We start from the raw sequence: 25,992 nt of genomic DNA on the forward strand, positions 1-25,992 counted from the left end.
TTCTACTGAACAGTTTGACCTCTATAAACACGACTAGTGTCCATATTCTACTGAACAGTTTGACCACTATGAACACGACTAGTGTCCATATTAGACTGAACAGTTTGACCTCTATGAACACGACTAGTGTCCATATTAGACTGAACAGTTTGACCTCTATGAACACGACTAGTGTCCATATTAGACTGAACAGTTTGACCTCTATGAACACGACTAGTGTCCATATTAGACTGAACAGTTTGACCACTATGAACACGACTAGTGTCCATATTCTACTGAACAGTTTGACCTCTATGAACCCGACTAGTGTCCATATTCTACTGAACAGTTTGACCTCTATGAACACGACTAGTGTCCATATTAGACTGAACAGTTTGACCACTATGAACACGACTAGTGTCCATATTAGACTGAACAGTTTGACCTCTATGAACACGACTAGTGTCCATATTAGACTGAACAGTTTGACCTCTATGAACACGACTAGTGTCCATATTAGACTGAACAGTTTGACCACTATGAACACGACTAGTGTCCATATTAGACTGAACAGTTTGACCTCTATGAACACGACTGGTGTCCATATTCTACTGAACAGTTTGACCACTATGAACCCGACTAGTGTCCATATTCTACTGAACAGTTTGACCTCTATGAACACGACTAGTGTCCATATTAGACTGAACAGTTTGACCACTATGAACACGACTAGTGTCCATATTCTACTGAACAGTTTGACCTCTATGAACACGACTAGTGTCCATATTAGACTGAACAGTTTGACCACTATGAACACGACTAGTGTCCATATTCTACTGAACAGTTTGACCTCTATGAACACGACTAGTGTCCATATTCTACTGAACAGTTTGACCACTATGAACACGACTAGTGTCCATATTAGACTGAACAGTTTGACCTCTATGAACACGACTAGTGTCCATATTAGACTGAACAGTTTGACCACTATGAACACGACTAGTGTCCATATTCTACTGAACAGTTTGACCTCTATGAACACGACTAGTGTCCATATTAGACTGAACAGTTTGACCACTATGAACACGACTAGTGTCCATATTCTACTGAACAGTTTGACCACTATGAACACGACTAGTGTCCATATTCTACTGAACAGTTTGACCTCTATGAACACGACTAGTGTCCATATTAGACTGAACAGTTTGACCACTATGAACACGACTAGTGTCCATATTCTACTGAACAGTTTGACCTCTATGAACACGACTAGTGTCCATATTAGACTGAACAGTTTGACCTCTATGAACACGACTAGTGTCCATATTAGACTGAACAGTTTGACCTCTATGAACACGACTAGTGTCCATATTAGACTGAACAGTTTGACCACTATGAACACGACTAGTGTCCATATTCTACTGAACAGTTTGACCTCTATGAACACGACTAGTGTCCATATTAGACTGAACAGTTTGACCTCTATGAACACGACTAGTGTCCATATTAGACTGAACAGTTTGACCACTATGAACACGACTAGTGTCCATATTCTACTGAACAGTTTGACCACTATGAACACGACTAGTGTCCATATTAGACTGAACAGTTTGACCTCTATGAACACGACTAGTGTCCATATTCTACTGAACAGTTTGACCTCTATGAACACGACTAGTGTCCATATTAGACTGAACAGTTTGACCACTATGAACACGACTAGTGTCCATATTCTACTGAACAGTTTGACCTCTATGAACACGACTAGTGTCCATATTAGACTGAACAGTTTGACCTCTATGAACACGACTAGTGTCCATATTCTACTGAACAGTTTGACCACTATGAACACGACTAGTGTCCATATTAGACTGAACAGTTTGACCACTATGAACACGACTAGTGTCCATATTCTACTGAACAGTTTGACCACTATGAACACGACTAGTGTCCATATTAGACTGAACAGTTTGACCTCTATGAACACGACTAGTGTCCATATTCTACTGAACAGTTTGACCTCTATGAACACGACTAGTGTCCATATTAGACTGAACAGTTTGACCACTATGAACACGACTAGTGTCCATATTCTACTGAACAGTTTGACCTCTATGAACACGACTAGTGTCCATATTAGACTGAACAGTTTGACCTCTATGAACACGACTAGTGTCCATATTCTACTGAACAGTTTGACCACTATGAACACGACTAGTGTCCATATTAGACTGAACAGTTTGACCTCTATGAACACGACTAGTGTCCATATTAGACTGAACAGTTTGACCACTATGAACACGACTAGTGTCCATATTAGACTGAACAGTTTGACCTCTATGAACACGACTAGTGTCCATATTCTACTGAACAGTTTGACCTCTATGAACACGACTAGTGTCCATATTAGACTGAACAGTTTGACCTCTATGAACACGACTAGTGTCCATATTAGACTGAACAGTTTGACCACTATGAACACGACTAGTGTCCATATTCTACTGAACAGTTTGACCACTATGAACACGACTAGTGTCCATATTCTACTGAACAGTTTGACCTCTATGAACACGACTAGTGTCCATATTCTACTGAACAGTTTGACCTCTATGAACACGACTAGTGTCCATATTCTACTGAACAGTTTGACCTCTATGAACACGACTAGTGTCCATATTAGACTGAACAGTTTGACCTCTATGAACACGACTAGTGTCCATATTAGACTGAACAGTTTGACCTCTATGAACACGACTAGTGTCCATATTAGACTGAACAGTTTGACCATTATGAACACGACTAGTGTCCATATTCTAGCCCAAAAGTATCAGATCTACAAGCTCACAACACAAGCCACTGTGAGCTTGTAGATCGGCTTGTAGATCGTCCATTTTCCCACAAAAAGAGATTTGGTTTGACGGATTCAAAAAGTAGTTGTCACTCAAGTCCAGTTAAGAGTTCAGCGGTTTGCGTGGATACGTCAATCTGCAAGCCTGGACTATTACCACCGGTTGAGTCAGTTTAACTGTGTGTGTGTGTGTGTGCGTGTGCGTGTGCGTGTGCGCGTGCACGCGTGCGTGCGTGCGTGCGTGCGTGCGTGCGCACACGTTATCCCAATCAAATATTAATGAGGCAATTTCCCTGCTCCTCCATCGCCACCCGGCTGGCAGCTCTAGTACGTGTAAACAAACGCTCCCATGAGGGCACAAAGGTCAGCTCGGAAATGGAGGTCAGAGACGGTGGATGCGCACGGCCAACAACAACAACTATACTCTTCCTCTGCCAACCTGGGAAGAGCACCGGACTGACCTCAAGCTGCCTCCTTATGCATGAGGAGTCCAAGCCGCTTGTTTTCACCTGACAAGGTTCAAGGTTCAAGGTTCAAGGTCTTTATAAATGTCCCAGAAGGGCAATTGTGTTTACAGCAACAGTAGTGGTTTCCGACATACAAACAATACAAAACAATACAGGACAACAGACAAGAGACACCATGGCATAAACAGAGGTCTGGTCGCATCTATTGCTTCTTATTGGTAGAAGAATAAGAGATATAAAAAAAAGCAAGCAAAAAAGTCCTTAAGATATAATATATAAAGTGCCGCATAAAGTGCATATTTCAGCATCATCGTCATCACATTACATGATTACTGGCAGCATTGACTGCACGAATCGAGGCAGGGACAAAGGAGTGCTTATATCTGTTGTTTTTGATAACGGGGGCACCCAGACGACGGCCCGATGGCAACAGCCATCGGGCCGTCGGGAAGAGTTTCCCGATGTGCTGGTTGGTGCCTTGCATGGTTTCCGTCACCATCGGTGTATGAATGTGTGAGTGGGGTGAATGTAATGCACAATCTATGTAAAGTGCCTTGGATAAAGGCGCTATATAAATTCACCATTTACCATTTTTACCCTCCATCAGGCTGGCCTGGGGGAGGCAGTTTATTGACCAGGATTACTGCATGTTTTTGTGAGGGTACCTACCTCCCCTGTGTGGAGATGTTTGAGGATTGTTCTACTGTAAACTGAGTGAGACCCTTAATTGTTACTTCATATTTTATAGCTTAGTTCAAACCCTCCTCAGCCCTCCAGCAAGAATGAAAGGATGGTGGTGAGACCATATATTGTATGGCTTAGAGACAGACAGCTATGTTGTATGGTTTAGAGACAGACAGCTATGTTGTATGGTTTAGAGACAGACAGCTATGTTGTATGGTTTAGAGACATACAGCTATGTTGTATGGTTTAGAGACATACAGCTATGTTGTATGGTTTAGAGACATACAGCTATGTTGTATGGTTTAGAGACCTACAGCTATGTTGTATGGTTTAGAGACAGACAGCTATGTTGTATGGTTTAGAGACAGACAGCTATGTTGTATGGTTTAGAGACATACAGCTATGTTGTATGGTTAAGAGACAGACAGCTATGTTGTATGGTTTAGAGACATACAGCTATGTTGTATGGTTTAGAGACCTACAGCTATGTTGTATGGCTTAGAGACAGACATACAGCTATGTTGTATGGTTTAGAGACATACAGCTATGTTGTATGGTTTAGAGACATACAGCTATGTTGTATGGTTTAGAGACAGACAGCTATGTTGTATGGTTTAGAGACATACAGCTATGTTGTATGGTTTAGAGACATACAGCTATGTTGTATGGTTTAGAGACAGACAGCTATGTTGTATGGTTTAGAGACAGACAGCTATGTTGTATGGTTTAGAGACATACAGCTATGTTGTATGGTTTAGAGACAGACAGCCATGTTGTATGGTTTAGAGACATACAGCTATGTTGTATGGTTTAGAGACAGACAGCTATGTTGTATGGTTTAGAGACAGACAGCTATGTTGTATGGTTTAGAGACAGACATACAGCTATGTTGTATGGTTTAGAGACAGACAGACAGCTATGTTGTATGGTTTAGAGACAGTCGCACTGAGGAAAAGACAGGAAGCAGAGCTGGAGGCTGGAGCTAGCAGAGACTAAAATGTTGAGGTTCTCTCTGGAGATAAAGCCAGAGAGGCCAGACTGAGATGGTTTGGACACGTACAGAGGAGGGATAGTGAGTATAGAGCGTCGCAGTCCCGCCCCCTACCAGGGCCCAGGAAATGATTCCCCGTTAATTTTCCTCATAGACATTTCAAAAAGTGTTTATTTAAAGACCTTTTAAGCCTCATACAAAGCCAACTCGAGATGTGACAAATCATGACAACAAACGCAAGTATTTGGGCGGAACAAATAATTAGAAAGAAAAAAAACAGAAGGTTACCACAGTTTTTTTCTTTGTAATTATTTGTTTGGTCCAAAATATTGTGTTTGTTGTCATGATTTGTCACAACTCGAGTTGGCTTCGTAAAGAGGACATGAAGTTAGTTGGTGTGAGAGAAGAGGAGGCAGAGGACAGGGTGAGATGGAGGCAGATGATTGGCTGAGGAGGCAGAGGACAGGGTGAGATGGAGGCAGATGATTGGCTGAGGAGGCAGAGGACAGGGTGAGATGGAGGCAGATGATTGGCTCTGGCGACCCCTGAAGGGAAAGAAGAGTTCAGACCCTCCTCAAACGGTATAGTGACATCATCGTTACTTCTTTCACATATTCAATTCACTGACTCTTTTTGATACAGAGACAGTCATGGCATCGGGCATTTTTTGACGCTCGGGGGGTGCCCGACTCAATCGATCTGCTCGGGGCCGCTCAAAGCGCGATCGGGATCGGCCCGATCAACATCAAGAATGTTTGATATTTGCTCTGCCCCGCTCCGATTATCCTGTAGTGTAGTTATAGTTTATATGTATAGTGTCATTATATAGATATGTTCTAGTCACGTTCTTAGCTTACGCACGTTCGCGATAAATGCATTTTTACATATGTGATGTATTCCCATGCTTTTTGTTCTTGCCTATTGTAAGTCGCTCTGGATTAAGAGCGTCTGCTAAATGCCTAAATTGTAAATTGTAAATTGTAAGTGTGTGGTGCTATCAGATTTCATATTGAAAAAAATCGGCTAGTGTAAGGCCACCTTAACTGTTCAGGAGAGGAGAAAAACTTTATTTATTTTTTATCCAAAATGAGTTAATAGCACAGACAGACTCTTCATATACTAGGGCTACAGCATGTCTGAAACAAATGTCAGAGCTGAAATCGTCGATGCTTAAACATGTAGCTAGGTGTAATGTTAGAGTGCAGTCCAAAGAAGTGAACCTTTCAAGCCTGTTTTCTCAACTCGCTGTTTCTCTGCAAGACATTACTCTATAAGCCATATCTCCAAGACTGGTGGGTCAAACTGAACAACTAATATGTCAATTTGAACCTACCGTATGGCTCCCTGCTTTCATATGACATGAAAACAAAACAGAAATTAAAAACATTTCAATTACTTCGCCTCGCCTCTGTCAGAAACGTATGGATTAGGGATGAAACATTTTGGCCGATATCGATATCCGATATAATTAATTGCTGTTATGGCCGATAACCGATATTACCGATGTCGATATGATCTCATTCTGTATAAAAACAAATTAAATAATTGTGTCCATTCTGGAAAATACATGTAACAGGGTGTCTGCACTGCAGGCTTAGGCAAGTCAGATTTAACTTTAATACCTTTTATATTTAATATTGTGAGCTTGTAGATCTGTCCAAGCTGTTACTTTGGGCATGTTTATCTGTAAAGAGAGACCGATTAATCGGACTGATTCATTAATCGGTCTGATTGATTAACCCATTGTGGACGGGAACCCCTTTTTGTGTTTTAACTAAGCATTATGTTATACTTTATCTGTTGAAAAATAGCAGATCTATAATCTCATAGCGAGCTTGTAGGTCTGCTATTTTTGAAAAATCGTAAAAATGAGGCATAAATCTTTGAATATATATTCTTTCAGAGCGAACTTTTTTTTACCATGGACCAAGGACAGTCTAAGAAGGACGAGACGCGAAGACCGTACGGGCGACGCCATGTTGCTTTGGAAGGAAAGAAACATGCGCAGTTGAGACCAAGGAAGCTGAACGCGGAAGTGTTGGCTGCATATAGCCCATTGCGCATGTTTCTTTCCTTCCAAAGCAACATGGCATCGCCCGTACGGTCTTCGCGTCTCGTCCTTCTTAGACTGTCCTTGCCATGGACCAGGAAATGATTCTCCGTTCATTTTCCTCAGACTTTTCAGAAAGTATTTATTTAAAGACGTTTACGCCGCGGACAAAGCCAACTCGAGTCGTGACAGATCATGACAACAAACACAATTTTTGGGGCCGAAAAAATTATTGGAAAGAAGAAAAAAACGGCAGGTTACAAGACTTTTTTTGTTGTTTTTCTTCTATGTAATTATTTGTTTGGTCCAAAATATTGTGTGTGTTGTCATGATTTGTCACGATTCGAGTTGGCTTCGTACGACACTTAAAAGGTCTTTAAATAAATACTTTACGAAATGTCTATGGGAAAAATGCATTGGGATTCATTTCCTGGTCCATGGCAAGGATAGTCTAAGAAGGATGGGACGCGAAGACCGTACGGGCGACGCCATGTTGCTTTGGAAGGAAAGAAACATGCGCAATGGGCTATATGCAGCCAACACTTCCGCGTTCAGCTTCCTTGGTCTCAGCTGCGCATGTTTCTTTCCTTCCATAAGCAACATGGCGTCGCCCGTACGGTCTTCGCGTCTCATCCTTCTTAGACTATCCTTGGTCCATGGTAAGGGGCGGGACATATTATATGGAGGACATATTGGACCTGTGACAGCTGTCTGCTGTGTTTGAGCATGCATGCCTATATGGAGGACATATTGGACCTGTGACAGCTGTCTGCTGTGTTTTATATGGAGGACATATTGGACCTGTGACAGCTGTCTGCTGTGTTTTATATGGAGGACATATTGGACCTGTGACAGCTGTCTGCTGTGTTTTATATGGAGGACATATTGGACCTGTGACAGCGGTCTGCTGTGTTTTATATGGAGGACATATTGGACCTGTGACACCTGTCTGCTGTGTTTTAGCATGCATGCCTATATGGAGGACATATTGGACCTGTGACACCTGTCTGCTGTGTTTTAGCATGCATGCCTATATGGAGGACATATTGGACCTGTGACAGCTGTCTGCTGTGTTTTAGCATACATGCCTATATGGAGGACATATTGGACCTGTGACACCTGTGTTTTAGCATGCATGCCTATATGGAGGACATATTGGACCTGTGACAGCTGTCTGCTGTGTTTTAGCATACATGCCTATATGGAGGACATATTGGACCTGTGACACCTGTCTGCTGTGTTTTAGCATGCATGCCTATATGGAGGACATATTGGACCTGTGACACCTGTCTGCTGTGTTTTAGCATGCATGCCTATATGGAGGACATATTGGACCTGTGACACCTGTCTGCTGTGTTTTAGCATGCATGCCTATATGGAGGACATATTGGACCTGTGACAGCTGTCTGCTGTGTTTTAGCATACATGCCTATATGGAGGACATATTGGACCTGTGACACCTGTGTTTTAGCATGCATGCCTATATGGAGGACATATTGGACCTGTGACAGCTGTCTGCTGTGTTTTAGCATACATGCCTATATGGAGGACATATTGGACCTGTGACACCTGTGTTTTAGCATGCATGCCTATATGGAGGACATATTGGACCTGTGACAGCTGTCTGCTGTGTTTTAGCATACATGCCTATATGGAGGACATAATGGACCTGTGACACCTGTCTGCTGTGTTTTAGCATACATGCCTATATGGAGGACATATTGGACCTGTGACACCTGTCTGCTGTGTTTTAGCATACATGCCTATATGGAGGACATAATGGACCTGTGACACCTGTCTGCTGTGTTTTAGCATACATGCCTATATGGAGGACATATTGGACCTGTGACACCTGTCTGCTGTGTTTTAGCATACATGCCTATATGGAGGACATAATGGACCTGTGACACCTGTCTGCTGTGTTTTAGCATACATGCCTATATGGAGGACATATTGGACCTGTGACACCTGTCTGCTGTGTTTTAGCATGCATGCCTATATGGAGGACATAATGGACCTGTGACACCTGTCTGCTGTGTTTTAGCATGCATGCCTATATGGAGGACATATTGGACCTGTGACACCTGTGTTTTAGCATGCATGCCTATATGGAGGACATATTGGACCTGTGACAGCTGTGTTTTAGCATGCATGCCTATATGGAGGACATATTGGACCTGTGACACCTGTGTTTTAGCATGCATGCCTATATGGAGGACATATTGGACCTGTGACAGCTGTCTGCTGTGTTTTAGCATACATGCCTATATGGAGGACATATTGGACCTGTGACAGCTGTCTGCTGTGTTTTATATGGAGGACATATTGGACCTGTGACACCTGTCTGCTGTGTTTTAGCATACATGCCTATATGGAGGACATATTGGACCTGTGACACCTGTCTGCTGTGTTTTAGCATACATGCCTATATGGAGGACATATTGGACCTGTGACACCTGTCTGCTGTGTTTTAGCATGCATGCCTATATGGAGGACATATTGGACCTGTGACACCTGTCTGCTGTGTTTTAGCATGCATGCCTATATGGAGGACATATTGGACCTGTGACACCTGTCTGCTGTGTTTTAGCATGCGTGCCTATATGGAGGACATATTGGACCTGTCTGCTGTGTTTTAGCATGCATGCCTATATGGAGGACATATTGGACCTGTGACAGCTGTCTGCTGTGTTTTAGCATGCATGCCTATATGGAGGACATATTTGTTAAATGACGGGACACAGCTAGTAGCTTGTACAACACTTTACTAGTCACCGGAAGTCTGATACATGCAAAGCATGCTGGACCTTGTAGTCTATCGTATACATACAGTAGCCCTACTGCCACACCTCCCCTTCTTAGCTAGCAACAGACATTCAACTTTTAATAGAACTGTTTTCATAGAACTGATGTTACATGCATTGTTGTTTTCTTTTTTTTTTCTTTTCTTTTTTAAACATCTGCAAAACATGAAAATCAAATTAACTTGTATAGTACTTGTTTTACAAATCCAGTCTCTCAGGAGCCCTCGACACTCTACCTGACCTGGTGGCTTGTGGTTGTTCAGGAGGAGCACCTGTGGCTCTGAGGTGGATTCTGTTTCTCCTTAGAATGCCCCTATCAGTCTCTACTAAGTATGACCTTGGTGTGTGGGCAGTTCTCAGTACAGTCCCTGGGGCGGCCTCCGTGGTGATCCACACTTTCTGTCCAGTTGGGAGCTCTGGGAGCATTCTGGAACGGTGGTGGAGGTCGTAGGTTGCAGCTGTGACACCTGTCTGCTGTGTTTGAGCATGCATGCCTATATGGAGGAGAGATTGGAAGGAATTTGACGAAGAGATTGCTTTTCCAGTTTCCAGTATCATAAGTTATTCATTTTCATTTGATTTGTTCAGGCGGGGTCACTGGCAGCGCTACACATCAAGAGAGACTGTGGCCAGGTGTGGTATACGTAGCCAGATGGCTGGCTGGCTGGATGAGCTCTATCCCAAGACCTGGAACACACCTGTGTCACCTTTAACCACCATTATTTTAATCTTTAGAACATTTTAATCTTCAGCTGTTGAAAAAGATCTACAAGCTCATAAGCGCTACGAGCTTGTAGATCATCTCTGCTACTTTTTGGAAAAATCGTGAAAATGTGTAACAAATCTTTGAATATTTAACTAAAATCTTTGCTTTAGGGGGAGGGGGGTGGATATATTGATATGGGGGTTGGCAGAAAATGATTAATGATTAATTAGAAGACATTTGTAGAATGAGTTCTCAGGTCCTAATGCAGAAGGGCAGACTTTAACATATTAGCGCCCCTCACTTCACACGGGTGTAGATTCTTTCCCCACGTATTGACTACAGAACAAAACTACAAGTAAGAAGGACTTAAAACCACTTCCTCTCCCCCAGAGTCTCCCAACAGTGCCGTCCATCCGTCCGTCCGTCCGTCCCCAAGCAAACACTGCATTTCAACTCGGAGCTTTGCAGCGGATTGACACACATGCGCGCGCGCGCACACGCACACACGCGCACACACACACACACACACACACACACACACACACACACACACACACACACACACACACATACACACACACACACACACACACACACACACACACACACACACACACACAGGGGCATTACAGAGCTTGCTTGTTGCATAAGCGAGCACAGCAGCAGAGGCTTTGCAAACGGCGTCAGCGGCGGTGAAATCCACACGCAGCGCCTTGATGCTCTGCCTTTCAGCGCGCCGCTCGCTTTGACGAGACAAGACAGACAGGACGCACACGGGACGGGATGGATTGCATGTTAATGGCGTCACCCTGGCGTGAAACCCAAAGAGCCCGGGGAATGAGGCGTCAGGGGGGGGGGACTGATGGCACCCCGGCCCGCGTCATGCCACACTAAAGCCCTTCAACCTCCAGGACAAACGCCCGCTGTTCCTACAGGCGTAAAGGAAACATACCTGAGCCTATTTAAATCAAAGAAACATGCCTGACTGTGTTTAAATCAAAGAAACATGCCTTGGCAGTATAGTACATTTAAATCAAAGCACAAGCTGTCTGTTTGGATAAAACATGGAAGCTACAGTATGTACATGTCGCCGTGCTCAGATTCACTCCCTACTCCGTACAGTGCATAGTGTCGGTCTGCAACTATCGCATTTCTATATGGGTAATCTCCTTATTTATGTATTTATTTATTTGCCGGGTTATTCCCATGGGTGTCGCCATGGCAGATCATCTGTTTCCGTCTGGTTTTCTGCATACTTCCTCTGTCACTCCAACCACCTGCATCTCCACATGTCTTCTCTCATCTTCATCATGAATCTCATCTTCCTCTGTCACTCCAACCTCCTGCATGTCGTCTCATCTTCATCATGAACCTCATCTTCCTCTGTCACTCCAACCTCCTCCATGTCGTCTCTCATCTTCATCATGAACCTCATCTTCCTCTGTCACTCCAACCTCCTGCATGTCGTCTCTCATCTTCATCATGAACCTCATCTTCCTCTGTCACTCCAACCTCCTGCATGTTGTCTCTCATCTTCATCATGAACCTCATCTTCCTCTGTCACTCCTGCATGTCGTCTCTCATCGACCAGGGTTGATTTCGTCGACTACCTTTTTGACAAACTAAATGGAAACTGAATGAAATCTTAGGTATGATGACTAAAACTATAACACTATTATTATATTGACAGTTTCATCAACAAATAAAAACTAGACTAAAATGTTAGGAAGGGACTAGTGGACAAGAGATCCAGTATAGCACTTGGTTGCATGCTGAAAATAGCCGCTCTACAAGCTCACAACGCGTCGCAGCGTGACGCGTCCTGAGCTTGTAGATCAGCTATTTTCAAGTGTAAAATCAGCCATTACGACGCCTTCAAGGGAGACGGACGGCAAGATCCAATCGGCTGGCTCGTACAGTAGGTCCAATAGGCTGGCTCGTAGGTCCAATAGTCTGGCTCGTAGGTCCAATAGGCTGGCTCGTAGGTCCAATAGTCTGGCTCGTAGGTCCAATAGTCTGGCTCGTAGATCCAATAGGCTGGCTCGTAGGTCCAATAGGCTGGCTCGTAGGTCCAATAGGCTGGCTCGTAGGTCCAATAGGCTGGCTCGTAGGTCCAATAGGCTGGCTCGTAGGTGTTTTAGCATGCATGCCTATATGGAGGACATATTGGACCTGTGACACCTGTGTTTTAGCATGCATGCCTATATGGAGGACATATTGGACCTGTGACAGCTGTGTTTTAGCATGCATGCCTATATGGAGGACATATTGGACCTGTGACACCTGTGTTTTAGCATGCATGCCTATATGGAGGACATATTGGACCTGTGACAGCTGTCTGCTGTGTTTTAGCATACATGCCTATATGGAGGACATATTGGACCTGTGACAGCTGTCTGCTGTGTTTTATATGGAGGACATATTGGACCTGTGACACCTGTCTGCTGTGTTTTAGCATACATGCCTATATGGAGGACATATTGGACCTGTGACACCTGTCTGCTGTGTTTTAGCATACATGCCTATATGGAGGACATATTGGACCTGTGACACCTGTCTGCTGTGTTTTAGCATGCATGCCTATATGGAGGACATATTGGACCTGTGACACCTGTCTGCTGTGTTTTAGCATGCATGCCTATATGGAGGACATATTGGACCTGTGACACCTGTCTGCTGTGTTTTAGCATGCGTGCCTATATGGAGGACATATTGGACCTGTCTGCTGTGTTTTAGCATGCATGCCTATATGGAGGACATATTGGACCTGTGACAGCTGTCTGCTGTGTTTTAGCATGCATGCCTATATGGAGGACATATTTGTTAAATGACGGGACACAGCTAGTAGCTTGTACAACACTTTACTAGTCACCGGAAGTCTGATACATGCAAAGCATGCTGGACCTTGTAGTCTATCGTATACATACAGTAGCCCTACTGCCACACCTCCCCTTCTTAGCTAGCAACAGACATTCAACTTTTAATAGAACTGTTTTCATAGAACTGATGTTACATGCATTGTTGTTTTCTTTTTTTTTTCTTTTCTTTTTTAAACATCTGCAAAACATGAAAATCAAATTAACTTGTATAGTACTTGTTTTACAAATCCAGTCTCTCAGGAGCCCTCGACACTCTACCTGACCTGGTGGCTTGTGGTTGTTCAGGAGGAGCACCTGTGGCTCTGAGGTGGATTCTGTTTCTCCTTAGAATGCCCCTATCAGTCTCTACTAAGTATGACCTTGGTGTGTGGGCAGTTCTCAGTACAGTCCCTGGGGCGGCCTCCGTGGTGATCCACACTTTCTGTCCAGTTGGGAGCTCTGGGAGCATTCTGGAACGGTGGTGGAGGTCGTAGGTTGCAGCTGTGACACCTGTCTGCTGTGTTTGAGCATGCATGCCTATATGGAGGAGAGATTGGAAGGAATTTGACGAAGAGATTGCTTTTCCAGTTTCCAGTATCATAAGTTATTCATTTTCATTTGATTTGTTCAGGCGGGGTCACTGGCAGCGCTACACATCAAGAGAGACTGTGGCCAGGTGTGGTATACGTAGCCAGATGGCTGGCTGGCTGGATGAGCTCTATCCCATTAGGACCTGGAACACACCTGTGTCACCTTTAACCACCATTATTTTAATCTTTAGAACATTTTAATCTTCAGCTGTTGAAAAAGATCTACAAGCTCATAAGCGCTACGAGCTTGTAGATCATCTCTGCTACTTTTTGGAAAAATCGTGAAAATGTGTAACAAATCTTTGAATATTTAACTAAAATCTTTGCTTTAGGGGGAGGGGGGTGGATATATTGATATGGGGGTTGGCAGAAAATGATTAATGATTAATTAGAAGACATTTGTAGAATGAGTTCTCAGGTCCTAATGCAGAAGGGCAGACTTTAACATATTAGCGCCCCTCACTTCACACGGGTGTAGATTCTTTCCCCACGTATTGACTACAGAACAAAACTACAAGTAAGAAGGACTTAAAACCACTTCCTCTCCCCCAGAGTCTCCCAACAGTGCCGTCCATCCGTCCGTCCGTCCGTCCCCAAGCAAACACTGCATTTCAACTCGGAGCTTTGCAGCGGATTGACACACATGCGCGCGCGCGCACACGCACACACGCGCACACACACACACACACACACACACACACACACACACACACACACACACACACACACACACATACACACACACACACACACACACACACACACACACACACACACACACACAGGGGCATTACAGAGCTTGCTTGTTGCATAAGCGAGCACAGCAGCAGAGGCTTTGCAAACGGCGTCAGCGGCGGTGAAATCCACACGCAGCGCCTTGATGCTCTGCCTTTCAGCGCGCCGCTCGCTTTGACGAGACAAGACAGACAGGACGCACACGGGACGGGATGGATTGCATGTTAATGGCGTCACCCTGGCGTGAAACCCAAAGAGCCCGGGGAATGAGGCGTCAGGGGGGGGGGACTGATGGCACCCCGGCCCGCGTCATGCCACACTAAAGCCCTTCAACCTCCAGGACAAACGCCCGCTGTTCCTACAGGCGTAAAGGAAACATACCTGAGCCTATTTAAATCAAAGAAACATGCCTGACTGTGTTTAAATCAAAGAAACATGCCTTGGCAGTATAGTACATTTAAATCAAAGCACAAGCTGTCTGTTTGGATAAAACATGGAAGCTACAGTATGTACATGTCGCCGTGCTCAGATTCACTCCCTACTCCGTACAGTGCATAGTGTCGGTCTGCAACTATCGCATTTCTATATGGGTAATCTCCTTATTTATGTATTTATTTATTTGCCGGGTTATTCCCATGGGTGTCGCCATGGCAGATCATCTGTTTCCGTCTGGTTTTCTGCATACTTCCTCTGTCACTCCAACCACCTGCATCTCCACATGTCTTCTCTCATCTTCATCATGAATCTCATCTTCCTCTGTCACTCCAACCTCCTGCATGTCGTCTCATCTTCATCATGAACCTCATCTTCCTCTGTCACTCCAACCTCCTCCATGTCGTCTCTCATCTTCATCATGAACCTCATCTTCCTCTGTCACTCCAACCTCCTGCATGTCGTCTCTCATCTTCATCATGAACCTCATCTTCCTCTGTCACTCCAACCTCCTGCATGTTGTCTCTCATCTTCATCATGAACCTCATCTTCCTCTGTCACTCCTGCATGTCGTCTCTCATCGACCAGGGTTGATTTCGTCGACTACCTTTTTGACAAACTAAATGGAAACTGAATGAAATCTTAGGTATGATGACTAAAACTATAACACTATTATTATATTGACAGTTTCATCAACAAATAAAAACTAGACTAAAATGTTAGGAAGGGACTAGTGGACAAGAGATCCAGTATAGCACTTGGTTGCATGCTGAAAATAGCCGCTCTACAAGCTCACAACGCGTCGCAGCGTGACGCGTCCTGAGCTTGTAGATCAGCTATTTTCAAGTGTAAAATCAGCCATTACGACGCCTTCAAGGGAGACGGACGGCAAGATCCAATCGGCTGGCTCGTACAGTAGGTCCAATAGGCTGGCTCGTAGGTCCAATAGTCTGGCTCGTAGGTCCAATAGGCTGGCTCGTAGGTCCAATAGTCTGGCTCGTAGGTCCAATAGTCTGGCTCGTAGATCCAATAGGCTGGCTCGTAGGTCCAATAGGCTGGCTCGTAGGTCCAATAGGCTGGCTCGTAGGTCCAATAGGCTGGCTCGTAGGTCCAATAGGCTGGCTCGTAGGTCCAATAGGCTGGCTCGTAGGTCCAATAGGCTGGCTCGTAGGTCCAATAGGCTGGCTCGTAGGTCCAATAGGCTGGCTCGTAGGTCCAATAGTCTGGCTCGTAGGTCCAATAGGCTGGCTCGTAGGTCCAATAGGCTGGCTCGTAGGTCCAATAGGCTGGCTCGTAGGTCCAATAGTCTGGCTCGTAGGTCCAATAGTCTGGCTCGTAGGTCCAATAGGCTGGCTCGTAGGTCCAATAGGCTGGCTCGTAGGTCCAATAGGCTGGCTCGTAGGTCCAATAGGCTGCTCGTAGGTCCAATAGGCTGGCTCGTAGGTCCAATAGTCTGGCTCGTAGGTCCAATAGGCTGGCTCGTAGGTCCAATAGGCTGGCTCGTAGGTCCAATAGGCTGGCTCGTAGGTCCAATAGTCTGGCTCGTAGGTCCAATAGGCTGGCTCGTAGGTCCAATAGGCTGGCTCGTAGGTCCAATAGTCTGGCTCGTAGGTCCAATAGGCTGGCTCGTAGGTCCAATAGGCTGGCTCGTAGGTCCAATAGTCTGGCTCGTAGGCCAATAGGCTGGCTCGTAGGTCCAATAGGCTGGCTCGTAGGTCCAATAGTCTGGCTCGTAGGTCCAATAGGCTGGCTCGTAGGTCCAATAGGCTGGCTCGTAGGTCCAATAGGCTGGCTCGTAGGTCCAATAGGCTGGCTCGTAGGTCCAATAGGCTGGCTCGTAGGTCCAATAGTCTGGCTCGTAGGTCCAATAGGCTGGCTCGTAGGTCCAATAGTCTGGCTCGTAGGTCCAATAGGCTGGCTCGTAGGTCCAATAGGCTGGCTCGTAGGTCCAATAGGCTGGCTCGTAGGTCCAATAGGCTGGCTCGTAGGTCCAATAGGCTGGCTCGTAGGCCAATAGGCTGGCTCGTAGGTCCAATAGGCTGGCTCGTAGGTCCAATAGGCTGGCTCGTAGGTCCAATAGGCTGGCTCGTAGGTCCAATAGGCTGGCTCGTAGGTCCAATAGGCTGGCTCGTAGGTCCAATAGGCTGGCTCGTAGGTCCAATAGGCTGGCTCGTAGGTCCAATAGGCTGGCTCGTAGGTCCAATAGTCTGGCTCGTAGGTCCAATAGGCTGGCTCGTAGGTCCAATAGGCTGGCTCGTAGGCCAATAGGCTGGCTCGTAGGTCCAATAGGCTGGCTCGTATGCCAATAGGCTGGCTCGTAGGTCCAATAGGCTGGCTCGTAGGTCCAATAGGCTGGCTCGTAGGCCAATAGGCTGGCTCGTAGGCCAATAGGCTGGCTCGTAGGTCCAATAGGCTGGCTCGTAGGTCCAATAGGCTGGCTCGTAGTCCAATAGGCTGGCTCGTAGGTCCAATAGGCTGGCTCGTAGGTCCAATAGGCTGGCTCGTAGGTCCAATAGGCTGGCTCGTAGGCCAATAGGCTGGCTCGTAGGTCCAATAGGCTGGCTCGTAGGTCCAATAGGCTGGCTCGTAGGTCCAATAGTCTGGCTCGTAGGTCCAATAGGCTGGCTCGTAGGTCCAATAGGCTGGCTCGTAGGCCAATAGGCTGGCTCGTAGGTCCAATAGGCTGGCTCGTATGCCAATAGGCTGGCTCGTAGGTCCAATAGGCTGGCTCGTAGGTCCAATAGGCTGGCTCGTAGGCCAATAGGCTGGCTCGTAGGCCAATAGGCTGGCTCGTAGGTCCAATAGGCTGGCTCGTAGGTCCAATAGGCTGGCTCGTAGTCCAATAGGCTGGCTCGTAGGTCCAATAGGCTGGCTCGTAGGTCCAATAGGCTGGCTCGTAGGTCCAATAGGCTGGCTCGTAGGCCAATAGGCTGGCTCGTAGGTCCAATAGGCTGGCTCGTAGACCAATAGGCTGGCTCGTATGCCAATAGGCTGGCTCGTAGGTCCAATAGGCTGGCTCGTAGGTCCAATAGGCTGGCTCGTAGGCCAATAGGCTGGCTCGTAGGTCCAATAGTCTGGCTCGTAGGTCCAATAGGCTGGCTCGTAGGCCAATAGGCTGGCTCGTAGGTCCAATAGTCTGGCTCGTAGGTCCAATAGGCTGGCTCGTAGGTCCAATAGTCTGGCTCGTAGGTCCAATAGGCTGGCTCGTAGGTCCAATAGGCTGGCTCGTAGGTCCAATAGTCTGGCTCGTAGGCCAATAGGCTGGCTCGTAGGTCCAATAGGCTGGCTCGTAGGTCCAATAGGCTGGCTCGTAGTCCAATAGGCTGGCTCGTAGGTCCAATAGGCTGGCTCGTAGGTCCAATAGGCTGGCTCGTAGGTCCAATAGGCTGGCTCGTAGGTCCAATAGGCTGGCTCGTAGGCCAATAGGCTGGCTCGTAGGTCCAATAGGCTGGCTCGTAGGCCAATAGGCTGGCTCGTATGCCAATAGGCTGGCTCGTAGGTCCAATAGGCTGGCTCGTAGGTCCAATAGGCTGGCTCGTAGGTCCAATAGTCTGGCTCGTAGGTCCAATAGGCTGGCTCGTAGGTCCAATAGGCTGGCTCGTAGGTCCAATAGGCTGGCTCGTAGGTCCAATAGGCTGGCTCGTAGGTCCAATAGGCTGGCTCGTAGGCCAATAGGCTGGCTCGTAGGTCCAATAGGCTGGCTCGTAGGTCCAATAGGCTGGCTCGTAGGCCAATAGGCTGGCTCGTAGGCCAATAGTCTGGCTCGTAGGCCAATAGGCTGGCTCGTAGGTCCAATAGTCTGGCTCGTAGGTCCAATAGGCTGGCTCGCAGGTCCAATAGGCTGGCTCGTAGGTCCAATAGGCTGGCTCGTAGGTCCAATAGGCTGGCTCGTAGGTCCAATAGGCTGGCTCGTAGGTCCAATAGGCTGGCTCGTAGGTCACATTACATTACATTACATTACAGTCATTTAGCAGACGCTTTTATCCAAAGCGACTTACAATAAGTGTATTCAACATAGGTAGGGAACAAAAACTACTAATCACCAGAAGTCTTTAGTGCATTTTCTGCAAAAACAAGCAACCAAGAGTATACCTAGCGCTAAGGTAAAAGTGCAATATATCAGCTACCTATTTCCTTAACCGGATGAGACAAAATAGCTAAATCAAATGAGCATGAGCTAAAACAATTAAGTGTATCGACTAAACGAGATCCAATAAACAATACAACAATAGAAAACAAACGTTCGTACAACTAGTTAACAACAAGTAGGTCAGGCAGAGAGGAAGGGTAGTGTTTCCTGAAGAGGTGGGTTTTCAACCTGCGGCGAAATATGGGCAGTGACTCTGCTGTCCTAACATCAGTGGGGAGTTCATTCCACCACTGTGGGGCCAGAACAGAAAAGAGTCGTGACCGTGTGGATCGGCCAGAAGGACCCTTGAGTGACGAGGCAATCAGTCGCCCCGAGGTGGCAGACCGAAGTGGTCGGGCAGGGGTGTAGGCATCGACCATAGCCCGGAGATAGGAAGGAGCTGTTCCTTTCACTGCCCTATAGGCTAACACCAGGGTTTTGAACTGGATGCGGGCCGCTACGGGGAGCCAGTGTAGAGAACGGAGAAGGATGGTTGTGTGGGAGAACTTGGGGCGGTTGAACACCAGACGAGCCGCAGCTTTCTGAACAAGCTCCAGAGGTCTGATGGCAGATGCCGGAGCACCAGCAAGGAGGGAGTTGCAGTAGTCCAGGCGGGAGATGACGAGAGCCTGGATGAGCACCTGGGCTGCCTTCTCCGTGAGGAAGGGGCGAATCCTCCTGATGTTGTAGAGGAGGAATCTGCAGGACCTTGTCACTGATGCGATGTTTGCCGAGAACGTCAGTTGATCGTCCAGGGTCACACCCAGATTTTTCGCAGTCCGAGTTGAGGTCACCACAGCATTATCAATGGTGATGGCCATGTCTCGGTGCGGACAGTAGGTCCAATAGTCTGGCTCGTAGGTCCAATAGTCTGGCTCGTAGGCCAATAGGCTGGCTCGTAGGTCCAATAGGCTGGCTCGTAGGTCCAATAGGCTGGCTCGTAGGTCAATAGGCTGGCTCGTAGGTCCAATAGGCTGGCTCGTAGGTCCAATAGTCTGGCTCGTAGGCCAATAGGCTGGCTCGTAGGTCCAATAGGCTGGCTCGTAGGCCAATAGGCTGGCTCGTAGGCCAATAGGCTGGCTCCTAGGTCCAATAGGCTGGCTCGTAGGCCAATAGTCTGGCTCGTAGGCCAATAGGCTGGCTCGTAGGTCCAATAGTCTGGCTCGTAGGTCCAATAGTCTGGCTCGTAGGTCCAATAGGCTGGCTCGTAGGTCCAATAGGCTGGCTCGTAGGTCCAATAGGCTGGCTCGTAGGTCCAATAGGCTGGCTCGTAGGTCCAATAGGCTGGCTCGTAGGCCAATAGGCTGGCTCGTAGGTCCAATAGGCTGGCTCGTAGGTCCAATAGTCTGGCTCGTAGGCCAATAGGCTGGCTCGTAGGTCCAATAGGCTGGCTCGTAGGTCCAATAGGCTGGCTCGTAGGTCCAATAGGCTGGCTCGTAGGTCCAATAGGCTGGCTCGTAGGTCCAATAGGCTGGCTCGTAGGCCAATAGGCTGGCTCGTAGGTCCAATAGGCTGGCTCGTAGGTCCAATAGGCTGGCTCGTAGGTCCAATAGGCTGGCTCGTAGGCCAATAGTCTGGCTCGTAGGTCCAATAGGCTGGCTCGTAGGTCCAATAGTCTGGCTCGTAGGCCAATAGGCTGGCTCGTAGGTCCAATAGGCTGGCTCGTAGGTCCAATAGGCTGGCTCGTAGGTCCAATAGGCTGGCTCGTAGGTCCAATAGGCTGGCTCGTAGGTCCAATAGGCTGGCTCGTAGGTCCAATAGGCTGGCTCGTAGGTCCAATAGGCTGGCTCGTAGGTCCAATAGGCTGGCTCGTAGGCCAATAGGCTGGCTCGTAGGTCCAATAGGCTGGCTCGTAGGTCCAATAGGCTGGCTCGTAGGTCCAATAGGCTGGCTCGTAGGTCCAATAGGCTGGCTCGTAGGTCCAATAGTCTGGCTCGTAGGTCCAATAGGCTGGCTCGTAGGTCCAATAGGCTGGCTCGTAGGTCCAATAGGCTGGCTCGTAGGTCCAATAGGCTGGCTCGTAGGTCCAATAGGCTGGCTCGTAGGCCAATAGGCTGGCTCGTAGGTCCAATAGGCTGGCTCGTAGGTCCAATAGGCTGGCTCGTAGGTCCAATAGGCTGGCTCGTAGGTCCAATAGGCTGGCTCGTAGGTCCAATGGGCTGGCTCATAGGTCCAATAGGCTGGCTCGTAGGTCCAATAGGCTGGCTCGTAGGTCCAATAGGCTGGCTCGTAGGTCCAATAGGCTGGCTCGTAGGTCCAATAGGCTGGCTCGTAGGTCCAATAGGCTGGCTCGTAGGCCAATAGGCTGGCTCGTAGGTCCAATAGGCTGGCTCGTAGGTCCAATAGGCTGGCTCGTAGGTCCAATAGGCTGGCTCGTAGGCCAATAGGCTGGCTCGTAGGTCCAATAGGCTGGCTCGTAGGTCCAATAGGCTGGCTCGTAGGCCAATAGGCTGGCTCGTAGGTCCAATAGGCTGGCTCGTAGGCCAATAGGCTGGCTCGTAGGTCCAATAGGCTGGCTCGTAGGCCAATAGGCTGGCTCGTAGGTCCAATAGGCTGGCTCGTAGGCCAATAGGCTGGCTCGTAGGTCCAATAGGCTGGCTCGTAGGTCCAATAGGCTGGCTCGTAGGCCAATAGGCTGGCTCGTAGGTCCAATAGGCTGGCTCGTAGGTCCAATAGGCTGGCTCGTAGGTCCAATAGGCTGGCTCGTAGGCCAATAGGCTGGCTCGTAGGTCCAATAGGCTGGCTCGTAGGCCAATAGGCTGGCTCGTAGGTCCAATAGGCTGGCTCGTAGGCCAATAGGCTGGCTCGTAGGTCCAATAGGCTGGCTCGTAGGTCCAATAGGCTGGCTCGTAGGCCAATAGGCTGGCTCGTAGGTCCAATAGGCTGGCTCGTAGGTCCAATAGGCTGGCTCGTAGGTCCAATAGGCTGGCTCGTAGGTCCAATAGGCTGGCTCGTAGGCCCAATAGGCTGGCTCGTAGGCCAATAGGCTGGCTCGTAGGTCGGTCGGTTTATACACACTTCGTGCCGTGCTATGAGACGAGGGTCTGCAGTCAAATATATATATCGATGCTGTCGGGAGGAAACCTCATAACTCCACTTTTGAGGTTTTTGATAATTTTTTTGCATAAATCAGTGCTATTGAACACCCTTTACGTCTGTGTGTTGTTTCGAAAATATTGAACCAATGGAAAGTAGTAAAAAGGGCTTTGGACGAAACCTCTTAACTCCATTGGACCCTCAAAATGTCTGCTAAAGCAACTAACTCCACCACCTCTCCCCCTCTCATGGAAGTCATTGCCAATATATAAAGTCACCAACTTTGATGAGGCTGTATTGCTTTGTTTTAAAACATATATGGTTTTCTTAATTTCCTGAAAAAATTATATTTTTCTTCTTCTGAAAAATGAACATTTTGGAGTTATGAGGTTTCCTCCCGACAGCAGAGATATACTGTATATATCAATTTGGCCTGAAAAGGTTTGAGAACTAAGTAGCCTTCCGGGTCCTTTTGGTTCCATGTGTACGCTGTCAGAGGGGTGTCAAACGTGGGGTCAAATGTGTGTCTGTGGCCTAATGCAGATCACACCTGGGGCTCTTTTAAATTCCAAAGGTTGAGAAGCAGTGATTTAATAAGGCTTGTTTCAGACTGAGAGTGAAGCCAGGAGCTGCATGAGGATAAGGCTATGAAGTGTGAATCATGCAAATCCTTCTCCACTAGATTCCCGGAATAATAAAATAAATATATGTAATAGCTAGAAATGAGCACCTTTAACCTGCTCTGCTGCATGAGTTGCTGTGTGTGTGTGTGTGTGTGTGTGTGTGTGTGTGTGTGTGTGTGTGTGTGTGTGTGTGTGTGTGTGTGTGTGTGTGTGTGTGTGTGTGTGTGTGTGTGTGTGTGTGTGTGTGTGTGTGTGTGTGTGTGTGTGTGCACCATTATACCAAGAAAAGGTGAATTTTGCACCTTTTGTTGCTATGGATACTGGGGAAAGGCTGATTCCATCACAGAACACGTGTGTACACACACACACACACACACACAGAGACACTGATGTTTGTGTCTGTTGTTTTGCTTGTCCATGGTCTGTCTGTCTGTCTGTCTGTCTGTCTGTCTGTGTGTGTATATCTATCTCTGCGTCCATCCAACTTTACTTAACCTTTTCCCCGCTAAAAAACGTAGTCTGCGTTATTTGTCGGGAAGCGACGATGCCAATATATGTAGCCTATGTTTATTCAGTTGTATAAATGTGCCCGGTGTCGAGTCGGTCGGACCCACGGTTGTCCAGAACCGCCCTTTTTGTTTGATTCTATCTAGTGGAAAGGCTAGGAACATCTTTGAATGCAGATTGTGGCCCCTAGATGTGTCATAGAGACTAAATTATTTGTGGGAGTGTTTTACCCAGGCTGTCTGAATACCAAAAAAATAAAAAGGTCATTAAAATGTTGACATATTATTGCTTATAGCAGCTTTAAATAGTACTGTCATTAGCATTAGCATGTTGACTCAATAGACTAGGGTATGCATGACATCATCATCATAACCGGAAGTTACGCAGGAACGCCTACTGCTGAGTGGCAAAAAAACCCCACAGAAATTGCATTAACGACATTAAACAACGTTAAACTCACTAAGCCCCACGATTTTCCACTCACTTTATGCAGGCGCACATACCCTCTACAGAATAACTGGCAAGCTGTCCATATATTAGCAAACACATAAGCTACTATGTTATACTTTACATTTCTCCCTAATTTCGCCCCCGGCCTAAATCCCCCAGTGTGGTCATTAACGAGAATAGTTAAGTAAGGATTTCATTATGGATGTCATGACATGTGTTCTGACCCCTCAGGGTCTCTGTCTTCCAGCTGTAGTTGGAGTATGATCAATTAGTAGGGCTTTAATTTATTGGGGGAAAAAAACAACCAAAGGTTAAAATATGCAGAGGTTTCTGCCCGGACAGCGACCGCCGACCACGTAGTAGACACACACAGACATACTGTAGGTACAATGGCAGGGTTTCTCTCTGGTGTAGTAGACAGACAGTCATACTGTAGGTACAATGGCAGGGTTTCTCTCTGGTGAAGTAGACAGACAGACATAGGTACAATGGCAGGGTTTCTCTCTGGTGAAGTAGACAGACAGACATAGGTACAATGGCAGGGTTTCTCTCTGGTGTAGTAGACAGACAGTCATAGGTACAATGACAGGGTGTCTCTCTGGTGTAGTAGACAGACAGACAGTCATTATGTAGGTACAATGGCAGGGTTTCTCTCTGGTGTAGTAGACAGACAGTCATACTGTAGATACAATGACAGGGTTTATCTCTGGTGAAGTAGACAGACAGACATAGGTACAATGGCAGGGTTTCTCTCTGGTGTAATAGACAGACAGTCATACTGTAGATACAATGACAGGGTTTCTCTCTGGTGTAATAGACAGACAGACATACTGTAGGTACAATGGCAGGGTTTCTCTCTGGTGTAGTAGACAGACAGACATACGTACAATGGCAGGGTTTCTCTCTGGTGTAATAGACAGACAGTCATACTGTAGATACAATGACAGGGTTTCTCTCTGGTGTAATAGACAGACAGACATACTGTAGGTACAATGGCAGGGTTTCTCTCTGGTGTAGTAGACAGACAGACATACGTACAATGGCAGGGTTTCTCTCTGGTGTAATAGACAGACAGTCATACTGTAGGTACAATGGCAGGGTTTCTCTCTGGTGTAGTAGACAGACAGACATACTGTAGGTACAATGGCAGGGTTTCTCTCTGGTGTAGTAGACAGACAGTCATAGGTACAATGGCAGGGTTTATCTCTGGTGTAGTAGACAGACAGTCATAGGTACAATGGCAGGGTTTATCTCTGGTGTAGTAGACAGACAGTCATACTGTAGATACAATGACTGGGTTTATCTCTGGTGTAGTAGACAGACAGACAGACAGACAGACTGTAGGTACAATGGTAGGGTTTCTCTCTGGTGTAGTAGACAGACAGACAGACAGACAGACAGACAGACTGTAGGTACAATGGCAGGGTTTCTCTCTGGTGTAGTAGACAGACAGTCATACTGTAGGTACAATGGCAGGGTTTCTCTCTGGTGTAGTAGACAGACAGTCATACTGTAGGTACAATGGCAGGGTTTCTCTCTGGTGTAGTAGACAGACAGTCATACTGTAGGTACAATGGCAGGGTTTCTCTCTGGTGTGTTTCTCTACCCATCCTCAGCGGGCTGTGTACTGTACGGCCTCTGACCCCAACACTTCAACATGTTACACATAATGAGCTGCAGCTTCGTTATTAGCGCCAGCGCCGTCTAATTAAAGCCTTCACAAGGGGGGTGTGTGTGTGTGTGTGTGTGTGTGTGTGTGTGTGTGTGTGTGTGTGTGTGTGTGTGTGTGTGTGTGTGTGTGTGTGTGTGTGTGTGTGTGTGTGTGTGTGTGTGTGTGTGTGTGTGTGTGTGTGTGTGTGGGGGGGGGGGGGGGGCGGATTAGCATAACTTCAGGAGACAAAGACTCTGAACCAAAGGCAAGACACACAGAACCGTAACTTAAAGCATGAATGAGTTGTATTAATTGTTGCAACAAAGAAGACAGACATGAGGTACAAACCGACCCTCACATACTCTCTGCCTCGTCTTAGACTCTGACCACCAAGCTCAATTGTGAGCTTATGATCTGCTGTGTTCTGTGAAGCCTGTGAAGGTTTATGTGGT

At 46.8% G+C, this 25,992-nt stretch overlaps 1 protein-coding gene across 1 annotated transcript in view; it reads left to right on the forward strand.

The window, feature by feature from the left end:
* Positions 1–25,992, forward strand: part of crim1 (cysteine rich transmembrane BMP regulator 1 (chordin-like)) — a 327,198-nt gene that overhangs the window by 239,349 nt on the left and 61,857 nt on the right. The gene's annotated exons all lie outside the window — the stretch shown is intronic.

Source organism: Electrona antarctica (genome assembly GCF_951216825.1).
Source record: "Electrona antarctica genome assembly, chromosome: 18".
NCBI lineage: Eukaryota > Metazoa > Chordata > Actinopteri > Myctophiformes > Myctophidae > Electrona > Electrona antarctica.